Source organism: Gorilla gorilla, chromosome 14 (genome assembly GCF_029281585.2).
Source record: "Gorilla gorilla gorilla isolate KB3781 chromosome 14, NHGRI_mGorGor1-v2.1_pri, whole genome shotgun sequence".
Taxonomy (NCBI): domain Eukaryota; kingdom Metazoa; phylum Chordata; class Mammalia; order Primates; family Hominidae; genus Gorilla; species Gorilla gorilla.
Genome location: NC_073238.2, coordinates 117,276,359 through 117,289,804, shown reverse-complemented (window position 1 = coordinate 117,289,804; position 13,446 = coordinate 117,276,359).

Below are 13,446 nucleotides of genomic sequence, written 5' to 3'. Positions count from 1 at the left end.
TCTGCATATAATAAAATCTACACATACATTTTGTCCTAAAAATAAGTTATTAAGGCTGGACGCAGTGGCTCACGCCTGTAATCCCAGCACTTTGGGAGGCCGAGGCAGGTGGATCACCTGAGGTCAGGAGTTCGACCAGCCTGGCCAACATGGTGAAACCCTGTCTCTACTAAAAATACAAAAAAAGTTTGCCAGGCCTGGTGGTGGGTGCCTGTAATCCCAGCTACTTGGGAGGCTGAGGCAGGAGAATCACTTGAACCTGGGAGGCAGAGGTTGCAGTGAGCCAAGAGCACGCCATTGTACTCCAGCCTAGGCAACAAGAGCGAAACTCAGGCTCAAAATAAATAAATAAATAAATAAATAAATAAATAAATAAATAAGTTATTAAGCGAGCTCCTGGGCTTCCATGTGACTCTGGCTTGCTATTACAAATGCTCCAGACCACCAAACTGGATTCCTTTCCTAAAAATTGCAAATCAGATTTCCCCACCTTACCTTGGTATCCTCAGATATTACTTTTGCCAATATTTTCTTCATTGTTTCCCAGAAATCAATGATGCAACTAATATGATCTGCAATTTTTTCACCAATAGAGGGAACCATCCACCTGCATTTCTTTGCTGTGTCCTCCCAGAGCCCCCAGGGCCTCATGGCTTCTGTGGGTTGCTTTCCATCTCCTCTGGCTCCTGAACGGGTCCTGTCCTCTGTGCTCCAGCTGAAGCAGTGCCGTTTGTCTTTTCCCCTGCTCTCACCAATCCTGTCTCCAGCAGATCCCTTTCAGGAATTTTTTGTTGTTGTTATCAGCCAGCGCCAGGAGTGAAGAATACAGATTTTGGTATCTATGCCTGCACTCTAATTCCACTTTGCAGCAAGCCATGGAGTTTGCCTTAACTTAACTTCTATATAAAGCTGCTTTAATTTTCTTAAAACTCACGACTTGCATTTAAATTGATTCCATCAGTCAACAAATATTCCCTATATACAGCATTTACAAGCTTCCTGCAAATGCAATCCAAATGAAGAGTTCAGGTTAAAAGGGGCTTTCAATACACCATCTCGGGAGACTCGGTGGCAGAATCTCATGGGATACAGGCATTCATATGCAGTCTGTAGTAATAGTTTCCTACTATGGAGATTTTTCAACATCTTTAGATTGAAAAAAACCATCTTTATATATAAATGTCATAATTTTTTGCATGACTTTCAAGGAAAAAGTAATGGATGATATTTCTGGAGTATTTAGCTCCAAGGCTTAATGGGGATGAAGGTACTGGAGGAGATATTTTCTTTGATACAGTAAATGAATTAGGAAAGTGTTGCTTATAGGGACATTTAAAAACATGGACATGCAGAAACTTGCAAAGCAGGTAAATACATGTGAGTTAGAGACTGAGAGGTAGAAGAAATGAAAGCAGGAGATAGAGCAAGTGTATTTTCATCTTAGTATTTAGCAAGTATAATCAGGCAGTGCAGGTGACCACACTGAACATAAGGCTGTCATCTGGGTGCTTCAGGAACTTCGTGCTGAGCGAGAGGGAGGAGCACAGCTGTCAGGAACAGCTGGAACAAAAAGGTTCTTGAATCATGTGACTACCATGTAATGAGATTGGCACGTGTCACTGTTGTACATGATCCTTATTAGATAGACTGTCACCCACAGGTCCTGTGTCTTTTCCATCTTTCACAACTCTTCCTTGCTGAGGGATTGCCCTCCTTCTCCCCCACATTGGACCATTTAACTGAATTCCCCAGGATGCAGAGGTCCTTAATTGAGAATTAAGGAGTGCAGCCATACTCAGAGACATGCCTTCCAGGGCAGATGTCAGCACAGTAAAGACTGTCTTCTTTGCTATTAGGCAAGGCATGGACTGTAGTAATAGCTGCTGCATGTTGTTAAAACATCTTTGATACAGTAGATTCTCAGATTTTCTGAGAAAACTGCCTTGGGCAGAACAGGTACTCCATAAATATTTATGGTTAATGGTTTCTAGGACTTTCATTATCAATGTCATCTTTGCAGCTCACCATTCTGGCTGGAGAAATGGAAATTCAGCGAAAACAAGCAAGCAGTCCTGTCTTTCCTAGTATGAATATACCTAAAGAAATGAGCTAATCATAAATTTCTTACCAGACTGCAATTTCCCAATTGTTTTTGCTGAATTCTGTTGAGCATACATATGTGATGACTGCTCAAACGATTCCCTGTGACACCCCCTCAAATGAGAAGGCATCTGTTTGGCCTCAGTTGGGAAAGCATGCTAAAAATGTCTCCACTTTGGCATTAAATCAGCTTATTGCAGCAGTGTACACTCCAAAGTAGATGTTTCTTGCTTTTTCTCTTTTAGAGAAGTGATTTCATTTATAATCTATTTCTGGATAATCCAGGGACTTTACACATTGCATTTGACCTAAATGCTAGGTAAGGACAAGTTTCTGCTAGTAAGAAATGATAACAGTATTTTTTTTTTTTTCTTAGACAGAGTCTCACTCTGTCGCCCAGGCTGAAGTGCAATGGCTCAATCTTGGCTCACTGCAACCTCCGCCTCCCGGGCTCAAGCGATTCTCCTGCCTTAGCCTCCCGAGTAGGTGGGATTACAGGCACGCGCCACTGAACCCAGCTAATTTTTGTATTTTTAGTAGAGATGGGGTTTCACCATGTTGCCCAGGCTGGTCTTGAACTCCTGACCTCAGGTGATCCACCCGCCTCGGCCTCCTAAAGTGCTGGGATTACAGGTGTGAGTCACCGTGCCCGGCCAGTAACTGTTTTAATTATAATATAAAGTGTTCATAAAGAAGAGTTTCTTAATGTTTGGAAAGACTCCTGAGATAAAAATCATAATGACACATGGATATATTAGTTTAGTAGAAAAATCACTTGTCGTCCTAAGCCAAAAATTGCCATTTAACAAAATTTAAGCCAAAAGGAGGACTTTCATAGGTGATTTTAAACAATAAGATGAAAGTTTACTTCAAAGCAATAATAATTTAAGCTTTTCATCGCTCCCTATAGTAATGAAATCGCTTATTTAGTTAGGATAGCTACAACTTCTATGATATGGGTGCATTAACAAGTATGTTTTTTTTTTAATTATTTTATTTTATTGAGATGGAGTCTTTCTCTGTTGCCCAGGCTGGAGTGTAGTGGCATGATCTTGGCTCACTGCAGCCTCCGCCTCCTAGGTTCAAGAGATTCTCATGCCTCAGCCTCCTGAGTAGCTGGGATTACAGGTGTGTGGCACCATGCCCAGCTAAATTTTGTATTTTTAGTAGAGACAGGATTTCACCATGTTGGCTAGGTTGGTCTCGAACTCCTGGCCTCAAGTGATCTATCTGCCTCGGCCTCCCAAAGTGCTGGGATTACAGGCATGAGCCACCACACCCAGCCACAAGTCACGTTTTAATGCTTTAGTGACACACTAGAATTCACTCCTTAATTGATAGCAGCGATGCTGGAGGTTAGTGATAGATGAGAGTGTATGCTGATGTGACAAGAAGAATGTGCATGAACCCGGTGACATTATAGGTATACATGGTGACTAAAGTATTAGCAGTGTCGGAATAATAGATATCTTCATAGTAGAAGGTCTTTTGCCAAGACAGCCCTGGTAGTCCTCCAATCTTGTTTGCCATCATGAGAACATTTATTACTTTTATACGCTGACATAAAACTGAACTCACATTTCATAATTTGGTAGGTGATTTCATGCCTTTTTGTGTCTCTGCTGGATTTAGGGCAGTTACAATTCCCTCCACTGGGCAGCTGTGTTCTCTCCACACCAGGTGAGTGGTCATACTGACGAGGGTTGAGATGTGGGGACCATGGACAGCAGAAGGTAAGCGCTCAGGGCAGAAAGCAGTCCTCGGTGGGGGAGAGAGAGTGCCTCCCAGACAAGGGGAAGCAGCACTGGAGCCTGTGGAAGAAGCTGGGAGAGGGAGGTCAGTGTGCTGGAGGAGCTGCACTACGGTATGAGCAGCTGTTGCAGCCAGTGGTGCCTCGGACCATTCCTGATTTCCCTGCCACCTTGGGGATGTCACCGTTATGGCAAGACACCTCAGGACATGCCTCTGTTTACTGAAGTGTGTGCAACAAGGCTGTGTTACTTAGGAGATTTATTAAAGATGCAGCGGCTTTCACCTGATTAGGTGAGAGCTGTCAGCCTCAGAGGGTATCCTCAGAGCTTAGGAAGTATTAACCTTCCAAAACTCTATCAGGGAAGAGATAGAGCAGAGTCAGAGAACTGATGGAACCAGCGAAGCAAGTATCACCAGGGCCTTTTGCCCAGGTCTTGACTCTATGTGTCAACTCAGTAGGTGGGCTTCCTTCCTCATTATTTCATGGGCTTTCTGCACATGACGGGACACGTGTCCAGTGAATTCTTGACTTTTACATGTCATGGTTTCACTAATAAAAGACTGCCCTTTTCTTTCTCCATAATCAATTCAAAAGTCTTTTTTTTTTTTTTTGAATTTTAATGCCAGAGAGGGGTTAATTTGGATTTCTGGGTCAGATGGTCAAAAATTCCAAGGAAATCCCATTGAAACAGCTTAGCTCAGGAAGTCAAGCCTGTATAAATCAACTGTGGCCAGAGATTTGGGGTCAGTGAGAGAATGGAGCTGCCATTCTAGCCATGGGGCTAGCAGGCCAGCTACTCGAAGGAAGGGGAAGTACTGGGAAGAGGCATCATAGATTTTTGGCTATAGGAATAGTATCAGTCCATTTGGTCATGATGTAGAAAGTTAATTTTTGTTATTACTATTATTGTCATATGAATGATGCCAATTTTATTTTCATTAAATTCTCAGCCCCATTTTTGTTTCTCTTGTTCTTACCAAAACTCAAAGTGCATAATAGGAGCTAAAAGGATGTTTGCTAAATTGAATGAGATTTACTTTCATGTCAGTTATGACATATACATATTGTTTAAAATTTTCAGTTAAGAATTACAGAAATTAGTATTCTAAATTTTCTTACAACATCTGTTACAAAAAGTGTCTTTTGTAAGGAGGCATATTCACTACCCTTTGTATTTGCTTTATGTATACCCGTGAAGTTTAGAGATTAAGGAGGACATCAGCCTACTTTCTTTTTGACATTTACAGTAAGGTGACCTACAGCTTGCAAAGTGGCTGTTTTTTGTGTTCTTCCCTGCTGGGCTGGATGGTGGCCCACACAGGGCACCAGGGTCACATGTCAGGGATTAATGCCAAGTCCTGTGAAGTAGGCTTTAAAGAGAAAGGAAAAACAAGGTAGAGTCATGAAGAGAAGTCATGGATCCCCCTCCCCACCTGCTTTATCTGGAGAGAAATGTTCTCAAGTCTGCTGGACACAAAACAGGGGTTGAATTTCAGCGGAGTCCCCTTTCTTATGGTGCAAGAGTTAACGTATCAGTAGGGAACACAGCATCAGTTTGAAAACCAGACAGTCTCGATTTGGGTGCCAACTGAAGATAGGAGTTTTCTGAGGAAACAAGCTGCTCAGAACCTGGTGACTTTGGGGACCTGGGGGAATGAGGCCACCAGAACTATGGGAAGATGAGATTGGGAAAGGCTCTTCCACGGGGAGAAGAGGATGTTTATGCTACTTGCTTAAGCCAGCTCATTGTCAGGTCAACCAGAGTGGGACATCACAGTCATGCTGGGGGCTAGGGAAAATAAGGGCGTAGGTGAAAAAAAGACTACTTTTAAACCGAGGGACCAAGATGCACTGGATATTTTCCATTTACCACTCCAGGTCCACCTTCTGTCCTTCTTCATCCTTCTCTGTGCTCTGAGAGAATGACTTTTCTCGTCAATGGGTTTCCTTCCGTCCTAGCTCCTAGTAAATGGGAGGCCCTGGCAGAGATGGGATGGAGATAAGACAGGAAGGCCAGGGTATTTATTTCCATAGCTTCACCCTTTCGGGGTATCTGTGGTTGGCTTCATCCTCCCACCAAAGGCTCTTGTTGGTTGTCCCTCTTCTATTGTGACTGTGACTGCTCCCTCTGGTTTCCGCACATTCTCTCTGACCTTGCTCCTTTGCCTGTAGTGATAACTGCTGCTGAAGGGGCTGACCCTGAAGGCAGCTGCTGGGCTACGGGTCACTGATGTGGGATCTTGGTGGCACGTCGCCATGTCTTCAGCACCCTTATGGTTTCTACATTTGTATTCTACTTCCCCCATGGTCTTAAAAGTCTTTTCTTAATTAAAATGTCTTTGGTTCTAACTTTAACTTTTTGCTTATATTTAGTAATCTAAGCTTCTACTGTAAACCCAAAAAAATGACATTTATTGAAGGCCAACTATGAGTCTAATAGTATGGTAAACTTTTCCATATATTGTGCCTTTTACTTTTTTCCACAATAATTATGTAAGATATATTAGGAACTTCATGAGGAGGCTCAGAAAGATTGAGCTTAAGACACGTGTCTTTTTGACTTGGATACCTGCACACATAAACACTACACCATGCCTCTTCAACCTTTCACGAAACAGGCAAAAATAACTTACTTTAATTAAAAACAAGGATATAGCTAACTGTGTATTTGTCAGTACTGAGCATTGGAGGAAGAATGCTATGGGAAGTCAACACCAAACAACCACGTTAGAACGAGTAAATTTAAGCTACTCTTTAAAAGGTGCGATTTTTTTTCCCCAAAACTTATTTTGGGTTTTATCCCTAGAGAGACTTTATTGCTTCTGACTGTCTTCCTTCTGTCCTTTCACATATTCAATTATCTTAAAATCAATCCACCATGGCGTCTGAACTTCTCTTTGTTTCTTCATCATAAACACTCATCTATTTGCCTTTAATTCCATCCCCCATCTCTTCCTTGGCTCTGCTCTGCTCTTGCAACCCTAGTATTTCAGATCTTACATAACAGTCAGTCCCTCCTCTAGCTTTTGAGTGAAAGAAGTCACCTCGTAGGGGTAGATGTGGTTTCCTTGGCACTAGGCTTGGTTAAAGGATGTTGTTGTCTTTGTACAAATTAGGATACAGTCCTGAATTTGGATGGCACATAGTTCGGCTGAAAAAGCATGGGCTGAGTGCCCCTCCCACTTCCCACCTTAGTTGGGTGTCCTTGCTCAGGGCCAGGCAGCCCTAGCTTGGGTCAGCTACCTAATTTTCAGGGTTTCTTTGCTGCTCTACCTCCTATGGTATCTATTTGCTTATTTCTCTGAACTTAGAACCTAGTGATCTTGTGAGCACGCCAGGTAGCAAAGTGCCTCTTGTACCGAAGATTCCACTAGTCTTTTTCCAGTTGTCTGGCATTGCTCCTAGACATTTCTTCATTATGTGCCTGATGTGTTTATTACAATTTTATTTGTAAGAGTAAAACATTGGAAACAAACTGGCTATCTGGCTATTAGAGAATGAGTAAATGATTCACTTGATGTCATGATAAAATAACAATTTTGAAGTTTTGGGACAATTGTTAATGATAAATGCTAAATTAAAAAAATTCTTTAAAATCTATGTATACTATGATTGCTCCTATGTAAAAATGTGTGTATAAGATTATTTGAAAGACATACTTAAATTGTTATTAGTTATTGTATTACGCAGTTATGAGTGGGTTTTTCTTCATTCTCTAACCTTTTTTTGGAGAACATTACAAAAATCTAATGTCTTGGATTTTTCCAAAAATGCTCATTTTGGAATATAAAAATAAAGTATTTCCTTTAAATTGATTTTCTTATTTCTAAAAAGGCTCTATTAAGTTGCATATCTATTAGTTGCCAATATAATGACTAATGAATAGTTGTTTATAAGCTATGTGAAGTATAGAATCTCATAAAATATTGTTGTATTAGAGTGTTGCAACTCCAGCTTGAGGGTGTGGAATTTAGTATACTCAATTCAGACTGTAAAAGTATAAGTTGGATTTGGATAGCTATTGCAGAATCTTAACTTAATCTCAAAAAGCTGTGTAAGAAGTTACGTCTGCTAAGTTATTTTTCTGTAAGAAGCTGCTCAGGGAATGGCTCACATTGAATCATCCTGGAAGAAGCTCTCAGCCCTTGTACTTGATATCACAAGGCGAACTGCTGTTGCAAGCCCAAGAAAGGTAATTCTACCTTCTTAGTTAAGGGATTAAAGTGCATCCTTGAAAAGGTTTTCAAGTAAGAATAGAAATGATAAATACATTTATAATTTTGTGGAAGTTGGATACACATAGGTATTACAGTAAGTTCTCTAGCTAGTCTATTCTTTGCCTGTTTTTTCTTTCTCTGCTTTTAAATATTTAAAGTAGTTAAAAGAGTGAGTTTCAAAATATATCCTTAGACTCCTTAGGTTGTCCAAGACCCTTTCAGGGGATCCTTGCGGTCAAGACTATTTTCATAATATAAGTTGCTATGTGCTTCCCCCTTCAAATGTTATTTGCCTGTTAGGAGCCTGCAACTTTTAAGAAAACAACTGACAGTTTTTTGCCAATCATAAAGTTTCAGTTTTCAAGATAAAATTAGATACTTGAGTCTGTCACTGTGAGTTCAACAGTTTCCCAGTACTTACTGAGACTGGGGGTGATACTGACACATTTTTTTTGATATTTTGAAGTAAAATGTGTCCACATTTGGAAGAAGTAATTAACTCAGTGAACCAATATATTCCAAATGACCAATGCATGATGTTATAAAATCATACATAGGTAAAAAATCTATTTTAATCGCAAGAAAGACCATTGGATTTTAATGTCACAGAGTACAAAAGGTTCATTAATATGATTTCAGATTCCACATTGCGACTAACTTTTACGAAACTATCACTTACGGAATTCTGGTGTAGTATCAAAGAAGAATAGCTGTAATTATTTGAAAAGGTAATTAAAAATACTCCTACCTTTTCCAAATACTTGTCTCTGTTAATCTGAATGTTCTTTATATACTTTAACCAAAACAACATGTTACAATATATTGAATACAGAAACAGATATAAGAACCTAGCAAAGCTATCCTTCAAAAATGAGGGAGAAATGAAGAATTTCCCAGACAAGCAAAACCTGAGGGAATTAATTATCGCTAGATCAGCCTTACAAGAAATGCTTGAGGGAATACTACATTTGAAATCAAAGATTATATCACCTTCATGAAAACATACAGAAGTATAAAGCTCACTGATAGAGCAGATAAACAAGGGATAGAGAGAAAGAAAACCCTTATAATTCCAGAAAACCACAAAACCACAATGATAAACACAAAAGAAAGAAGAAAGGAAAAAGGGATATACAAAACAATCAGAAAACAATTAATAAGATGACAGGAGTAATTTATCATCTGTCAACACTAATCTTGAATATAAATGAATTAATCTTCCACTTAAAAGGTATAGACTGGGTGAATGGATAAAAAAAAATGACCCAATTATATCATACTACAAGAAACTCACTTCGCCTATAAAGAAACATATAGACTGAAAATAAAAGGATAGAAAAAGATATTTCAAAAAACCAGAAACCAAAAGCAAGCAGGAGTAGCTATATTTATTTGACATAATGTAGACTTTAAGTCAAAACTGTATAAAGAGATAAAGAAGTTCATTATGTAATGATAAAGGGACCAATTCAACAAGAAGATATAACAACTGTAAATATATATGCACCCAACACCAGAGCACCCAGATATATAAAGCAAATATTAGAACTAAAGGGAGAGACAGACTATGATTCAATTATAGTTGGGGACTTCAACATCCCACTCTCAGCATTGGGCAGATCATCCAGACAGAAAATCAATAAAGAAACGTTGGTTTTAAACTGTACTTTAGACCAAATGGACCAACAGCTGCAGAATACACATTCTTTTCATTAGCACATGGAACATTCTCCAGGACAGACCACATGTTAGGCCACAAAACAAGTCTCAACAAATTTACAAGGAGTTAAATCACATGAAGTATTTTTTTCTGAACACCATGGGATAAAACTAGAAATCAATAACAAGAACTTTTGAAACTTTACAAATACATGGAAATTAAACAACATGCTCCCGAGTGACCAATGGGTCAATTAAGAAATTAAGAAGAAAATTAAAAAAATTATTTAAATAAATGATAGTAGAAATACAACACAGCAAAACTTATGGGATATAACAAAAGCAGTATTAAGGGGAAAGTTTATAGCAATAAATGCCTATATCATACAAACAGAAAGATTTCAAAGAGCCTACTAATGCATCTCAAATAACTAAAACAGCAAGAACAATTCATACCCAAAATTAGTAGAAGGAAAGAAATAATAAGTATCAGAGCAAAAAGAAATAAAATTGAAACTAAAAAAATTACAAATGATTAACAAAATGAGAAGCTTGCCTTTTGAAAAGATAAACAAAATCAAGAAACCATTAGCTAGACTAACCAAGAAAAAAAGAGAGAAGACCCAAATAAATACAATCTGAAACAAAAAAAGGAGACACTACAGTGGTTACCATGGAAAGAATCTGAAGGTCTAGCTAGAGCAATCAGGCAAGAGAAATAAATAAAAGGCACTCAAATTGGAAAAGAGGAATTCAAACTATCTCTGTTTGCTGATGACATGATCTTATATCTAGAAAACCCTGAAGTCTCCTCCAAAAGACTTCTAGATTTGATAAATGAATTCAGTAAATTCTCAGGTTACAAAATCAATGTACACAAATCAGTAATACTGCTATACACCAATAACAACCAAACTGAGAATCAAATCAAGAACTCAATCCCATTTACAATAGTCACAACAAGAATAAAATACCTAGGAATACACTTAGCCAAGGAGGTGAAAGATCTCTACAAGGAGAACTCCAAAATACTGATCAAAGAAATCATAGATGACACAAACAAATGGAAACACAGACCAAGCTCATAATATATTGGAAGAATCAATATTGTGAAAATGACCATATCATCCACAGCAATCTATAATCAATGTAGTTCCTATCAAACTACCAATATAATTTTTCACAGAATTAGAAAAAACAATTCTAAAATTCATATGGAACCAAAAAAGAGTCTGATTAGCCAAAGCAAACCTAAGCAAAAAGAACAAATCTGGAGGCATCACATTATCTGAGTTCAAATTACACTATAAGGCTATCATAATCAAAACAGTATGCTACTGGTATAAAAGTAGACACATAGGCCAATGGAAAAGCATAGAGAACCCAGAAATGAAGCCAAATTCATACAACCAACTGATCTTTGACAAAGCAGACCAAAACGTATGCTGGGGAAAGGACATCATATTCAATAAACGGTGCTGAGAAAATTGGATAGCCACATGTAGAATGATGAAACTGGATCCTTATCTCTCATCATATACAAAAATTAACTCAAGCTAGATTAGAGACTTTAATACCCGAAGCCATAAAAATTCTAGAAGAAAACCTAGGAAAAACTCTTCTGGACATTGGCCTAGGCAAAGGATTTATGACTAAGGTCAAAAGCAAATGTGACAAAATAAATAAATCCATAAATGGAACCTAATTAGACTAAAATGCTTCTGCACAGCAAAAGAAACTATTAACAGATTAAACAGACAACTTGCAAAATAGGAGAAAACATTTGCAAACTATGCATCTGACAAAGGACTAATATCCAGAATCTACAAGGAACTCAAATAAATCAACAATAGAAAAATAAATAATTCCACTAAAAAGTGGGCAAGTGACATGAGCAGACATTTCTCAAAAGCAGATATACAAATAACCAACAAATATATGAGAAAATGCTCAACATCTCTAATAATCAGGGATATGAAAAATTAAAACCTCAATAATATACCATCTTACCCCAGCCAGGGGACCATTCTTTTTTTTTTTTTTTTTAACTTTAAGTTCTAGGGTACATGTGCACAACGTGCAGGTTTGTTACATAGGTATACATGTGCCATGTTGGTTTGCTGCACCCATAGACTCATCATTTACATTAGGTATTTCTAATGCTACCCCTCCCCCAGCACCCCACTCCCCAACAGGCCCTGGTGTGTGATGTTCCCCTTCCTGTGTCAACAGAGTGAAGATGCAACCTACAGAATGGGAGAAAATATTTGCAAACTATTTATCTGACAAGGGATTAATACCTAAGAGGTTGATAAAGATTATCCTCAATGTCCACATCCTCTATTGGGCTTTCTTCCTCTCTAGAATTTCCCTGCACTTACCAGGGGCCTTGTGACAACCCCTCCTTGACAACCCCACCCCCAAGGATGCTACTTATTGGGTTCTTCCTGGAGACACTTCTCATATCTCTTGGCCCTTTATCAAAATGTGCCTGTCCTGTGCCCACTTTTCTTAGTTATCTATGTTCCTAACACCTGTTAATGGGTTTTAGAAATATATTTTAATATCTAAATTTCTATTGTGTGTAGAAAGGATTGTTATACTTACTTGTGTTGTAAATAACATGTAACTTGTTAAAAGTTTAATTTTAAACTTTTAAAAAATATAGCCTTTACTATTTAAATTATTTAAACTCTTAGAACTGATAAATTCAATAAAGCTGCAAGATACAAAATCAACATACAAAAATTAGTAGCGTTTCTATACACCAACAATAAACTAGCAAGAAATCAAGAAGGCAATCTCATTTGCAAAAAATCTTATTAAATTTATAAAATCAAACTAGTAAATGCTATACAAAAATACGAACAAAGTTATCACTGATTCTTTAATGAATATTGAATTAATTTGTAAATACAAATTGATTTACCTTAGATAATCAACACTACTTATATACTTCAGACATTCCCTAGGATATTTTAAGTTACACTTAAACAGGAAAAAATACAGTTCTCTCAAACTCTTCAAAAGACAGAATGACAAATCTAACAAGGAAGATTTTCTGAGGTTCTTAGGAAACCTCTATGTCTTTAATAAATCAGACATGAAAAATCAATAAATCAAATTCTCTTAACTTGTTAGTTCTCAGACCTTCTGGTCTCAGGATTATTTTAACTCTTAAAAAGCATAGAGAATCTCAAAGAGTATTTGTGTTTGTGTGTTTTTTTCTGTTGACATTTACTGTATTAAAATTAAAACACAAATTTAAAATTTTTATTTGTATGCTTAACATGAAATGAAATTTTAATTTAAAAAAACTATATTTTCAAACACAAACAAAATGTGTGAGAAGAGTAGCATTGTTTTATACTCTTGTAAATATTTTTAAGACTAGAGTTCTGCAGCTACAGGCCAAGGACACCAAGGAATGCCGGCAACCACTAGGAGCTGGAAGAGGTAAGGAAAGATTTTTATCTAGAGCCTTTGGAATGAATGTGGCCCTGCAGACACCTTGGTTTTAGACTCCTGGCCCCCAGAACTATGAGAGAATAATTGTGTTATTTTAAGCCACCAAGTTTCTGATAATTTGTTACTGCAGCTTCAGGAAGGCCTCTAACATATGGTGTTTTATTGGGATAAACTCTTATCCGTAATAGTATGCCTCTTTAAAAACAGGATCCTATTTTCAGAATTATATATATCTGTCACCATCAAAGC